At 41.0% G+C, this 13,232-nt stretch overlaps 1 protein-coding gene across 14 annotated transcripts in view; it reads right to left on the bottom strand.

The window, feature by feature from the left end:
- Positions 1-13,232, bottom strand: part of RNF144B (ring finger protein 144B) — an 850,456-nt gene that overhangs the window by 308,598 nt on the left and 528,626 nt on the right. Inside the window, exon 13 of one of the 14 annotated variants that reach the window (XR_013830114.1) lies at positions 9,696-9,753. The exons of the other annotated variants lie outside the window; for them this stretch is intronic. The gene's annotated coding sequence lies outside the window, so the exon portion shown is untranslated. Of the gene's footprint in view, positions 1-9,695; positions 9,754-13,232 lie in introns of those variants that run through there. 14 annotated transcript variants of the gene reach the window in all.

The following is a 13,232-nucleotide window of genomic DNA, read 5'->3' as shown; positions in this document are numbered from 1 at the left end:
GCAGACATCTCAGTAGAATGATTTCCTCACATCTCATGGCATCTTCCATTTCCTGTGCCCATGGCTGGGAGCTACAATCACTGTCAGGAGATGGGATTTTTGAATCTTCTCCAAGGTGTCATTCTACAGAGAGCAGAACAACCATGGTCACCCCTATAATTCTACTTATGGGCAAATTATTCTCTATGCTCCCCACCTTAACCTTACAACTTCTACCCAATGAATATTTCTCAACAGTACAAAGGACACAAGATTTCAAGGATACTGGGCAACCAAATATGTATGTGTTTGTTCAAGGGACACTTTAACACACCTCTGCTCTTGCTATCTGGATGAGGATGTGGGTTTACTGATGATGCATTTGGTTCAAGGGTCAGAAGAGCATGATGTTTATAAATATTCCCTTAAATGGAAGACAGACGATTAATGTAAGTTCTTCAACAACAGAGAGATGAATATATAAGCCTAAATATAAAAGGGCAATGGTCTAGCAAGAATTTATCTCCCTTCTCAATTCTGATGGGATTTTGCCTGCTTAGAATGTGTCAGCAACTAAGAATATGAGGACAAAGGAAAACCCTTTGTCAAAGATAATATGCATCTGGACCTACACTGTGTAGCCTCCTCACTTATGGGAAGTTCTGTATCCTTGACTAAATATTCCAAGTAACCTTATCATTTTATGCCAAGTGTGTATCTTTTTGGTAATGGCTGTCTCTTTAATCCACAAACCATCTGCCTTGCAGCAGTAGGTTAAACTTAAGAGCGCTTGAAGGGAAAATAGGTAAAAAAAAGAAAACAAAAAAAAACGGCCTCAAGTATTCTTGGAAGAAGGGTGTAAAAGATAGAAGAAATTCCATCTTGGTGATTGTTGTGAGGTTGGCTGGATGGTGTCACTCTCAGTACATGTTTTAGCAATAGCTGAAAATAATTATGGCCTCCAAGAAGTATTGCCTAGGTCTATTGGCATGGGTCCTTTCAAAGAGCAGTACAGGGGCCTTGGCTTGATTTAGGGTATCCTGTACACAACACTAGAGTGAAACTGAATTTCTCAGGCAAGTGTCCTTGGTGTTTTACCTTCAACTATGTGTATCCTGGGATGGACCTAGACTTAGTTCAGGAGCCATGCAGATGAGAGATCCACTGAAAAGAAATAATGTGAGAATTTCAGACTTCTGCCCTCTGAAAAGCATGTTAGAGCTCTAGGATTAGAGGAAAAGTGCTGCTATTCATTCAAATCTCTGCTATTAGCATTAGATGTTCCAGGAGTTAATGCCTGTCCATGTCCTGTTCTCCCTAGTTTCTTTTAGATCATTCTGCTTCCCAAGCTCAAACTGGAGCATTTCAGGAGTCACTGAGCAAATCCTAGCACACTGTCAACAGCATCCTCGTTTCTAATAAAATTAAATGACCCATTTCCTCTATTTTCTAGTCCTGGATACTAAAGCAAGCAAAGGAACTAGTTGTAATCCTCCAGTTTAGTAATCAAACTCATAATTACACACCCTTACATTCACATAGTACTTCACCATTTACAAAGTATGTTCATGAACATTTTCTCATCGGTTCTTCACAAGAATTCTATGAGGTGGACATTGTTATCCCCACTTTATGAATAAGAACACTGAAGCGTGGACTCAGACCCAGGGAATTTGACAATAACCTCAGATCTCTTTCAACTCTTTTACAACTGCCTCTTTCACTTCAGAAATCTTTCGTTTATTTACAAGTCTTTTAGTACACTGTGGTTTATGGCCAGTAAAGACATGATTCTAAATTAAATTTCCTCTGGTGAAACTATGATTGCCTGAGGCTTCCTAGCCTCCCTCCACCCTTAGTCAGTATGTGCTCAGGTAATACAAGCAAATTCATTTTACCAGTATCCTAAGTAAAACATAATCACAAAGGTAAAAAATCATGGGAAAAAAAATTATCCATACAACGTGTGGATCCAAACTTTACATTGGTAGTAGCTGTGGAAAAGGCAAGATTCCTTCCATGAGAATATATGCTCCCCAAACATCTCCTCATAGAATCTGTGCACTAAACAATTTATTCACTGATCATTCACTGAACAGCCTTGTTTTTTTTTTTTTTTTTTTTTTTTTGAGTACTGTTCTAAGTGCCAGAGTATAACAGTGAACGTGAAACAGTTCCTGCAGTCAAAGACCTATAGTCCAACAATCAGGCAACTGCAGTAGAGTTAGGGAAGTGCTTATACACTAGGAACAACCCCAGGAGCTACAAGTACAGAAAGAATGGTCCTTTACAAGTCTTTGTGGGTCCAGGAAGCAATGCCCCAAAAACCACGCCCGAGGAAAAAAAGGACAAGCAGTAATTAATGTGGCATGGAGACGGGGGAATGGGAAGCTAACATTTTTTCACCTTGGACATACTCTGTGGCCTGGGTATTTCCTTCTCAGCTGCACTACAGCTTTTACTAGCCTGGTTTTTCTATTTTCATTTTATAAACTAGGAAAGGCATGTTCAGAAATTTTGAGAGACTTATCCAAGGTCACATAGCTAGTAAGTTAGAGATCCAAGAACTATTACGAAGCCTGTATGACCACAATGGATTTAGAGAAGAAAGAGCACCGGACTGGATGAAGTCAGGCAACTGGAATTCTATTCTGTCACCAAATCCCTGTGCAACCTTCAACAGGTCACTGAACAGCTATGCTCTGCTTCCCTTATCTGTAAAATGAGAGGATTTAAACTAGATGACCTCTAAAGTTTCTGAGTTTTTAGTCCAATATATTGAACTCTCGTCTCCTGCTCAGAACAATTCAAGGAAATCCTGAAAAATAAAGAGGAACTACAAACACGTATCTATAACAATAATAACTCCTCTCATAGACATATACAGAAGGGGAAATATACCACAATACTCTAAAGCATAATATAATTCTTCACATGATGAATGTGCTATTTTGGACTAACCACTCTTGGATTAACAAAGAACATTGCAAAATGACTACAATTTGATAGTATTTCACCTCTGCGGTTGTTGGGATGGTGAATGGAGAATCAGACCTATTAAGGGATTTCTGTGGCTACATCTCATAAATTTTCTTTTTATTTTGCTATGTTTTTATTTTCCAGTTACTGTGTAGGTTGTGGGAAAGCCAACGCTCTAAGTATAATGAATAAGACACTTAAGCTTACTTGAAAAAAACTCACGTACCCAGGGAAATAAATTATTTAAATACATAAAAATGAAAGAAGAGAGAAAATGAACTGTTCAAGAATATTTAAAACTGCTGAATTTTTCGGGTTCTACTAGAGATATTTTTCAAGGCTAAAATCTTGTTATGAAATATTGTTTAGTGATAAAAAATATTTGTAACAGAGTTTTAAATTTATCCTTTCCACAGCACTGTCTGCTTTAAAGTTCACTTTAGTTTTACCTTAAGACATGATGTAATAGATTTCAGAACATCTTTCACATACATTACTATCTTTAACCTCATAATATCATGTGAGTGAGTTAGTGAATTCATTTTTCAGGACTGCTATAAGAAATTGTCACAAACTGGGTGACTTAAAACAATAGAAATGTATGCTCTCACTGTTCTGGAGGCTAGAAATCCAAAATCAAGTTGTCAGCTAGGCCAAGCTCCTTCTGAGACTCTGGATAAAATCCTTCCTTGTGTCTTCCTAGCTTCTGGTGCCCTTGTAGTTTACATGGCCTTCTCTCCGTGTGTCTCTATGTCCAAATTTCCCTCTTCTTATAAGAAAAGCAGTCAAATTCAATTAGGGTCCACCCTAATGACCTCACCTTAACTTGACTACATCGTCGAAGACCCTGTTTGCAAATAAGGTCATATTCACAGTTCCAGAGATTAAGGCTTCAATATATATTTTTGCAGGTTACAATTCAACCTATAATAGGTAGCCTTGGTGTGGTTATTATTTTCATACATAAAGAAACTAAGACATGGAGCACCTAAGTGTCTTCTCTAAGGTCATACAGAATGTTACTAGCAGGACAGATACCAGACATCCTGTCTTCTAACACTTAAATCAGGCTTATTCTATCAAAGTATTAAGGTTTTTAAATCAATTATTTGCTTAGAATCAAAACTTATATCACTCATTTATCTAGGCACCTGTCTTGCCTCAAGTCCAAATCACCTGAGTCTCTTGAAGGATACTAGGCAACATGCTAGGTTATTACTTATAAAAATCAAATCCAATTGCCTTTGAGTATAACTGTACCTCACTTATTTTCCCTGTAAGTTTGATAGGGAAAATGTACTTATGCTCTGAAATACATTTTACAGTGTCTACTTTCAGCTAACCTAGGTGAAATAATAGGCCATTCTTTAACTCCCTCCATTCATAACCCCAGACATTCTTTGGCTGCTGTGAATGGTGCTGAAATAAACCTGAAATATTCTGCGGTAAATGGGACATGCTGGAACCTTTCTCTTAAGTACATATGCCAAGAAATACTTCATTTGGGGTCATGGGATGAAAGGAACAAAATTAAAACATGGATTCTTCAAGCACCAGTATACGTATCCCAAGGAAACTGAGCCATCTCAACTCTTTGCCCTATTTCTCAACTGCATCTTCCAGCTAGACAACGGTCTTCACAGACAGCCTTCTCCACTTTGGGATTTCACTTATTAACTGATGTATTTGTCCAGCTATGAAAAGTGGCTGTGGGCCAGGGTACAAGGGATAAATTAAACCATCCCTTGGCCTCTCCTCTCTAATTCAAGTGATTGTTTTTTAATAAAAAAAAAAAAAAAAAAAACTATTTGTGGGGAATTCCCCAGGAACTCCTTTGCATGGCCAGCTGCCTGATGGTTGAATGAATGACTTTGGATTGAATGTAGCTTCACTTGATGTTCTAACCTAGAGATACAAGCAAGAGAAAGAAGTTCAGGTGACTAATATGACATAGCTGGTAAAGATTAATAAAGCCAATGAAAAAATCAAACTCTACATGTCTTTAGATTTTGTATGTTATTTGCAAACCTGAATCCATTGGCTTTTCATGACATCCTGTGAACTGTACTTAATTGTGGTCAATAGCTTTTATTTCATTCATTTATTAATTCTTTTACCAACATTTATTGAGCATGTACTACATATCAAGCACTCTTCTGGCACTGGGGATGCAGTCGTGAGTCAGAGACAAAGACCTTCCTTTTATCATGGTAGACACTTTCTTTTCCAAAGATACATTATAATGGCCCAAGTGAAAGGAGCGTAAGATAGAAAGGTATTTCCACTGGGAACTGGACAGCCTGTCTCCGTCACTGTCTATGGGCTTTCTGCTCTCTGGAGCTCAGGTAACTTGTTTACAAAAAGGAAGAAAGGGATAAACAAACTTTGGGACTTCCTTCCATTCTTACCCTCCTATTAGCTACCCCTTCAAACACCTCGACATGCCAGACCCAACAAACTGTTGTGAATACCTGGAGCTTACATTCAGGCTTCCTCCAGAAATCAGAAATGACAGGGAGGGATGCAGCCTTCGGAGATTAAAGTACAAAGTCAGCACATACTGAAGCAGAGGACAGGTACATAAAGTCTCCTTCAGGAGAGAGGGCAGGCACAGACCAGTATGTCTTGACCACTGTAACAATATTAGCTGAGACACTAGCATTGCTTAGCAATAACAGCAGTCCATAAATATTTATTGCACAATCCTAAAACTCTGTATTGTGTCACTGAATGGAGGTAGCTTTTTAAAGGAAAGATTTCTTTAAACAAAAACTGTCTTTTTCATCTGAAATTTGGTTACTTTTTTCTTTGTGAAATACAGATCACACTATTCTGTAATTCACAGAATTTCCATAAGGGTAGGGGCTGTGTCAGTCTTGTTCATCACTGGAACCCCAAACTTAGGACAGCATCTGGCACTAGTAAATATTGGCTGAATGAATGATTTAATAACTATAATAACGAATGAAAAAACTCATGTACAAACAACACCCCTATAGCACCCCCAGTTACCATTGCAATGTTTTCTTCCAAAAGGCCAAAACAAAACATTTTTAAACAATCTTACATATATGTTTAAACAGAGTTGTGGGGTTTTTTTTGCGGTACGCGGGCCTCTCACTGTTGTGGCCTCTCCCTCTGCGGAGCACAGGCTCCGGACGCGCAGGCCCAGTGGCCATGGCTCACGGGCCCAGCCGCTCCGCGGCATGTGGGATCCTCCCGGACCAGGGCACGAACCCGCGTCCCCTGCATCGGCAGGTGGACTCCCAACCACTGTACCACCAGGGAAGCCCTAAACAGAGTTTTTAATCACATGCCTTGCTCTTCCCTTCCCTTTCACTCTTACCTGCCCAGTAAAGTATTCTGCTTCCCCATGCCTTCTGAGAACAACCTGTAGGGCCTTTCTGCAGCACCTGAAGTCAGCTGAGGGAACCAGGGTAAACCCAGATGTAGCCTGTACCCATCATCAGTGCCACATGCTTAGAGGGTTCCCAGTCCTCAATTCCCTGCTCACCAATATAAGAACTTTATATTAAAAACACCAGTTTGGGGCTTCCTTGGTGGTGCAGTGGTTAAGAATCTGCTTGCCAATGCAGGGGACATGGGTTTGAGCCCTGGTCGGGGAAGATCCCACATGCCGCAGGGCAACTAAGCCCATGCGCCCCAACTACTGAGCCTGCGCTCTAGAGACCGTGAGACACAACTACTGAGCCTGCATGCCACAACTACTGAAGCCCGCATGCCTAGAACCCGTGCTCTGCAACAAAAGAAGCCACCGCAATGAGAAGCCCGCGGACCGCAACGAAGAGTAGTCCCTGCTCACTCCAACTAGAGAAAGCCCACGTGCAGCAACAAAGACCCAATGCAGCCAATAATAAATTTAAAAAAAAAAAAAAAGCACCAGTTTTAAATCCTTCCTGCATCCATGGAATTACAAGGTATAACAGAATAGGGACTCCCTGGTGGTCTAGTGGTAAAGAATCTGCCTTACAATGCAGGGGACGCAGGTTCAATCTCTGGTCAGGGAACTAAAATCCCACATGCTACGGGGCAACTAAACCTGCGCTACCAGGGTTTCCCTGGTGACGCAGTGGTTGAGAGTCTTCCTGCCGATGCAGGGGACACGGGTTCATGCCCCGGTCCGGGAGGATCCCACATGCCGCAGAGAGGCTGGGCCCGTGAGCCATGGCCGCTGAGCCTGCGCGTCCGGAGCCTGTGCTCCGCAACGGGAGAGGCCACAACAGTGAGAGGCCCGCGTACTGCAAAAAAAAAAAAAAAAACAACAACAAAAAACCCCGCGCACCACAACTACTGAGCTCACACGCCCTGGAGCCTGCACACCGCAACTAGAGAGAAGCCCGTGCACTACAACGAAAGATCCCACATGCCTCAACGAAGATCCTGCATGCCGCAACTAAGACCCGAGGCAGCCAAAAATAAAATAAAATAAATTAATTAATTAAAATAAAATAAACAGAATACTAGGTCCATAAAGAATTTGGGAAAACATTGTTTAAAAGGTGAAGAATTAATTTCTAGTCACAATTCCAACAGCATGCCTATAAGGCTTTCAAAGGCATGGTGCGCGCGCGCGCACACACACGCAAACACAATGTACTTTCTTGTTTCCATAAGGGTCCTAGTGTGAACTCATCTACAATGCTCCTCGTCTAATATGTAGACCCTATTATGCATCACAAGATGTGGAATTTGGAGAAAATTTTATTTAAAATCCTATGCCTGGTCATCATAGGAATCTTCAAGGCATCCAGTCACAGTTATGCAGCACTTATTATTCAAGAGCCTGCTCTATAACTATCAATATGAGTAAACTAAGTTTTAAGACAAAAATCTGGTTAAAAAGTGAGAACTCATTGGTCTTATTGCCTCCACAGACTCTATTCATCAGTAATGGCAACCTCTTCATTTCCATTTCTATATCTTTAGGAGCATCTACCTTGATGCAAGCCTAATTCAACTGACAAATGGAAATTTCCCAGCTTGCTTGTCTGTATTTAAATCTAGTTGACCACCAAGACAAATAAAGATGTTACCATATCTATTTTTTTTCCAGCAGCAAAGTAACATCAAGAGAGTAAAGACTGACCTTGATTTATAGATATAGAAGAGAACAAAAAGTATGAACTAACAAAATAATTGCAAAAGCCAAGCATCCAATGGATGTGTTTATTTATCCTCAATGTTCCATTGCACTTCATTCTACTAGTACAGTTCTTTAGAGTACTACTTTCTGTTGTGGGTATTGGGTTGTGAGTTAACTCATTAAGAAACCAAGTTCCTACTCAAAATAATGCTTTTTAGAGTACGTGGCACAGACCTTTGCAACAAGAAAGAGATATTCAATGTATGTTTTTGGTTAGAAGATTCTGAGGCTATTTGCTTGCTGAAGAGGGAATAGGCACAGTGAGAACTAGCATTATCTTCTATTAGTTAAACCTTTCAGGTAAAAAAAGAATTAGTCATTCTTAGAGAGACAGAGTTACATGGTAGAAATCACTTAGACTTTGGGATCATATAGACCAAGGTTAAAATCCCAGTCTCTCAGTTATCTTCTCTGAGCCATGAATTCAATTCTCAATTTCTTACTTATTAAATGTAAAAGATACATCTACTTTCCTGAGTTGTAATAAGCAATTATAAGTAAATAATACAAATATAATATAAAGCACCTACCACATAAATGGTATAGGCGGTGCTAAATAAAGAGTATCTATAGTTTTCATATTTTGGTCCCAAATGGCATAACTAGTGATGACAGTTGGAAGTATAAGGAGGCTCATTTCAGCTCAGTAAAGAAGAAACTTTCTATAAGTTAGAACCGCCCAAAGATCAAATCAACTGGGTGGGTTATTATGAGGTAGTGACTTCCCCTTCATCAAGAGCCTTCAAGCAAAACCTAAATGATCTTTTACGAGGCATGATGAATAGGGAATTAAATATAAAATTTTAGACCCTTTTAAATGCTAAGTTCCTATGATGCCTTGAAATTCCTGATAGATTCTGAAATGATGAGCATAATTTTTCTGATTATTCTTGAAAGAAAAGATAACAAGTTTACACAGAAGGGAGGAAATCTGTCATGAGACATTGAGTTTAGCTTAAATGGTAACTTTGCATGCCTAGAATATTAGTATTCAGAGTCATAATTTTTTGCCAGCAAAGGCTTTAGAAAAATAGAAAGGTCTTTAGAAAAATAGAAAGGCTTTAGAAAAATAGAAAGGTCTAAATGTTCCCAAGCCTCTGGCTTCCAGTTGTCTATTTAAATAGCTCTCACTGTTCCACTTCATCTTTTTTCTCTAGTTGAGAAGCAGACATGACAAAAGTAGTTAAGTGAGTGCTGTTGATTAGCATTAGGAAAACATCCATTTACTTCTAATTCATCAGGATATGTCCTGGGAATTATCTTCTCCAACCCTCTCTCAGTTTCTCAGTTGGCTGAAGTTCTCTCTCCCTTCTCCCTACTTCATGCAAAAAGGAAAAAAAATCTCTTCTTGTCTCATGAACAGTTTTCCTCTCTTCTCTGAGACTCAGCATACTTAGTTCTATACAGAATTGCCTACTCTAAGAAGGTCTCTCAAGGCAATTTCCCAACAAGACTATTCTGTCACCAAATGGAATCCTCACACCACCCACCAAAAGAGCCATTTTCTTCACTTCATCGCAATGCACTGTCATACAGTAGCTGAATGATCCTAGAGAAGGGCACAACTTGGGGAGAGGTGGACACAGACTCAAGTTTTCCATGAAGTGGCCTCAGGATGCTTTGTGAAATCCCTGAAAATATAAGCAAAATTTTACAGGAATGTGCACTTAGCTGTGTGAGAGTCCATGAACTCATCAGATTCTTAAACACTGCATATGATACCAAAAAAAGATTAAGAATCAATGTCTTATAGGAGAAAATATCTGCAAATAACGTATCTTGATAAGGATCTCATGCACGCTAGAGTTCTTTATAGAACTCTTTGCGATCCAACAATAAAGAGATAAAGGACCCAATTAAAATGGGCAAAAGATGTGAATAGACATTTCTCCAAAGAATATACACAAATAACCAATACAGGTTACACACAGGTACAAGTGATTAACATCACTAGTCACTAAGGAATGGCAAATCAAAACCACAATGAGTTAGGACTTCCTATCCACTAAGAGGGCTATAACCAAAAGGACAGACGATAACAAGTATCGGTGTGGGTATGGAAAAACTGGAAGCTGGTTCTTTCTAACCAGTAGGATACTGACCACAAGTTGGCAACACAAATGAAATATAACAAATTACTGATTTTAGAGAATGGGCATCTAAGAGCCTCTCCAGCTACTGGAACCTAGATAAGTAACCATCAGTGGGAAGGTCTTCAATTTGCACCACTGAAACATGGTGGAAGCTTGAGACTGTGCTTCTAAATTTCTAAATTTCCAAGCTCACAATGAAGTAATGATACCTTCCTTCATGGTGTTGTTATGAAGATTAATGAAATTGCATCTGTCACATAATTTGAGTCTTTGCCTGAGATGTTTTCTGTGACTTTAACAGGACATCCACATGCTTTTCTGTTTACCAAATAAAATGTTAGCTCAAAAAGGTGTTTGGATGTGTTGCTAAAGATATTGTTTTATTCCAATAAAATTGAGGCCTCATGGACATAAAACTGATTTGAAAGCCAAGTGACCTAGTGTTTCAATTACCTATTGCTGCATGACAAGCTAACCCAAAGCTTAGTGATTTAAAATAACTTCCATTTTGTTCATGACTTTGTGGGTCAGGGATGTGGAAAAGGCTCGGCTGAGGGTTTTGTCTCTAATCTGTGTGTCATCAGCTGGGGTGACTGAGGTTAGAGGATTCACTTCAAGATGACTTATTACTAATGTGACTGACATCTCAGTGCTCTTTGTACTATGTGTGTGTGTGTTTGTCTGTCTGTCTTTCCATGCAAGCATCTTGTCATCCGAGGAGTCTCCACGTGGCTTGGGTTTCTAACAGCACTGTGGTCTCAAAGAAATCACACTTCTTGCATGATGCTGCCTTCTAAGAAGGAGGAAGCAGAAGCTGCCAGGTCAGTTAAGAGCTATGCCCTGAACTGCAGTGTCACTTGTGCTGTATTCTATTGGTCAAAACAGTCATACAGCCTTCCCACATTCAAGGGAGGGGAAAATACACTCTACTTCCTGGTGGAGGACTGGCAAGGTCACACTGCTGAAGAGCATGTGGGATAGGAGATATGTCTGCATTCATCTCTGGGAAATACAACCTGCCACAGCCAGGTTCTCATCTCAGTACAATTTCCATCAACATTTCATAATGCTCCAAATAAACCTATACCTATACCTACACATGTACATATACCTGTACCTCTACTACCTACAATAGGTCTCACTGCTTGAAAAATGCAGGAATTGGACCAGAGTTCTTCTTAGGATCCTTTGATTGCAAGAAACAGAGACTTACCCAAGATATTTTAAGAAAAATAGAATTCTCATAGGAAAACACAACCGACTGTCACTGAAACAAGCAAATTCTCAGGCATCAGCTATGCTCCTTGGCCTCTCTTAGAATGTTGGAATGTGTGGTTTTCCTTTCTTGGGCAAGTGGCATCCTTACAAATGTGATTTAATCATTGTCCTAACCCTTCCTCACAAGTCCACACTTTGTAGGGTCTATCAGGTTTAAACCCCAGTTAAACAATTACATTGTCTCCTAGTTTTTCACATCTTTCTACAGTAGGCAACTACATGTCTCTTGCTACTCCAAGGATTGCACTTTTTGTTTTATCAATTACACACTTTTATCTAATCAGCAGCGGCAGTGAGGGAATGGGGAGGTTGGTGTTAAAGATAAAATTACTTTGGTACAAAAAAATGGCCATCTCATCATGGTGATCCATGAGTAATACAACTAAATCATCTCCAAAGTCATTCCAGCTCCAAGTGTGTATGCATTTTGTAAAGGAAATTTCCATTAGCTTGTGCAGTAACACAATAGCCTACTCATTTCACAATGCCTCACAGGGTGTTCTTAAAAAAAAAAGGAGCTACTGAGCAGCTTCCATTCCTTGGAGAGAAGAAAGAGGGCTCCAGCGGCCCAGCCAAATTTCCTACAGCCATTCTATTATCCCAGCTGTATCTACGGTTTCTATTAGCCCTTCTGTGCTATTGATCAGCCTGGTCACAATGAAAGAGCTTTATTGAATTCCAAGTAATGGAAACTCATTACATGGCCTAGATAATTAATTACCAATTCTTTCCTTTTAGTGAAATTGAAACTGGCTGTGGAGAGCAAGCTGAGTGAGCCCAGTAATGCAGCCTGTTAGAAGCTTTATTTAATGCATATAAGGAACACTCTACACTGGCCTTGGAGATGCGTTTGGTGTACTGCAGACCCTTAAAACAACAAAAGCACTTTCCTTTAACATAAACCACCTTGGAGAGACCTTCAAGATGGTGGAGGAGTAAGAAGTGGAGATCACCTTCCTCCCCACAGATACACCAGAAATACATCTTACACGTGGAACAACTCCTACAGAACACCTACTGAACGCTGGCATAAGACCTCAGACCTCCCAAAAGGCAAGAAACTCCCCCACGTACCTGGGTACGGCAAAAGAAAAAAGAATAAACAGAGACAAAAGAATAGGGATGGGACCTGCACCAGTGGGAGGGAGCTGTGAAGGAGGAAAGGTCTCCACACACTAGGAAGCCCCTTCGCGGGCGGAGACTGCGGGTGGCGGAGGGGGGAAGATTCAGGGCCGCGGACGTGAGCACAGCAACAGGGGTGCGGAGGGCAAAGCAGAGAGATTCCCGCACAGAGGATCGGTGCTGACCAGCACTCACCAGCCCGAGAGGCTTGTCTGCTCACCCGCCGGGGCGGGCGGGGGCTGGGAGCTGAGGCTCGGGCTTCGGTCGGAGCGCAGGGAGAGGACTAGGGTTGGCGGCGTGAACACAGCCTGCAGAGGGTTAGTGCGCCTCGGCTAGCCGGAAGGGAGTCCGGGGAAAAGTCTGGAGCTGCCCAAGAGGCAAGAGACTTTTTCTTACCTTTTTGCTTCCTGGTGCGCGAGGAGAGGGGATTCAGAGCGCCGCTTAAAGGAGCTCCAGAGACGGGCGCGAGCCGCGGCTAACAGTGCGGACCCCAGAGACGGGCATGAGACGCTAAGGCTGCTGCTGCCGCCACCAAGAAGCCTGTGTGCCAGCACAGGTCACTCTCCACACCTCCCCCCCCCCCCCCCGAGCCTGTGCAGGCCACCACTGACGGTCTT

The sequence above is a fragment of the Stenella coeruleoalba genome (genome assembly GCF_951394435.1).
Source record: "Stenella coeruleoalba genome assembly, chromosome: 10".
Classification (NCBI taxonomy): Eukaryota; Metazoa; Chordata; class Mammalia; order Artiodactyla; family Delphinidae; genus Stenella; species Stenella coeruleoalba.
The sequence above is the reverse complement of the archived record's forward strand: the minus strand, read 5'-3'. Positions and strand labels throughout refer to the sequence as shown.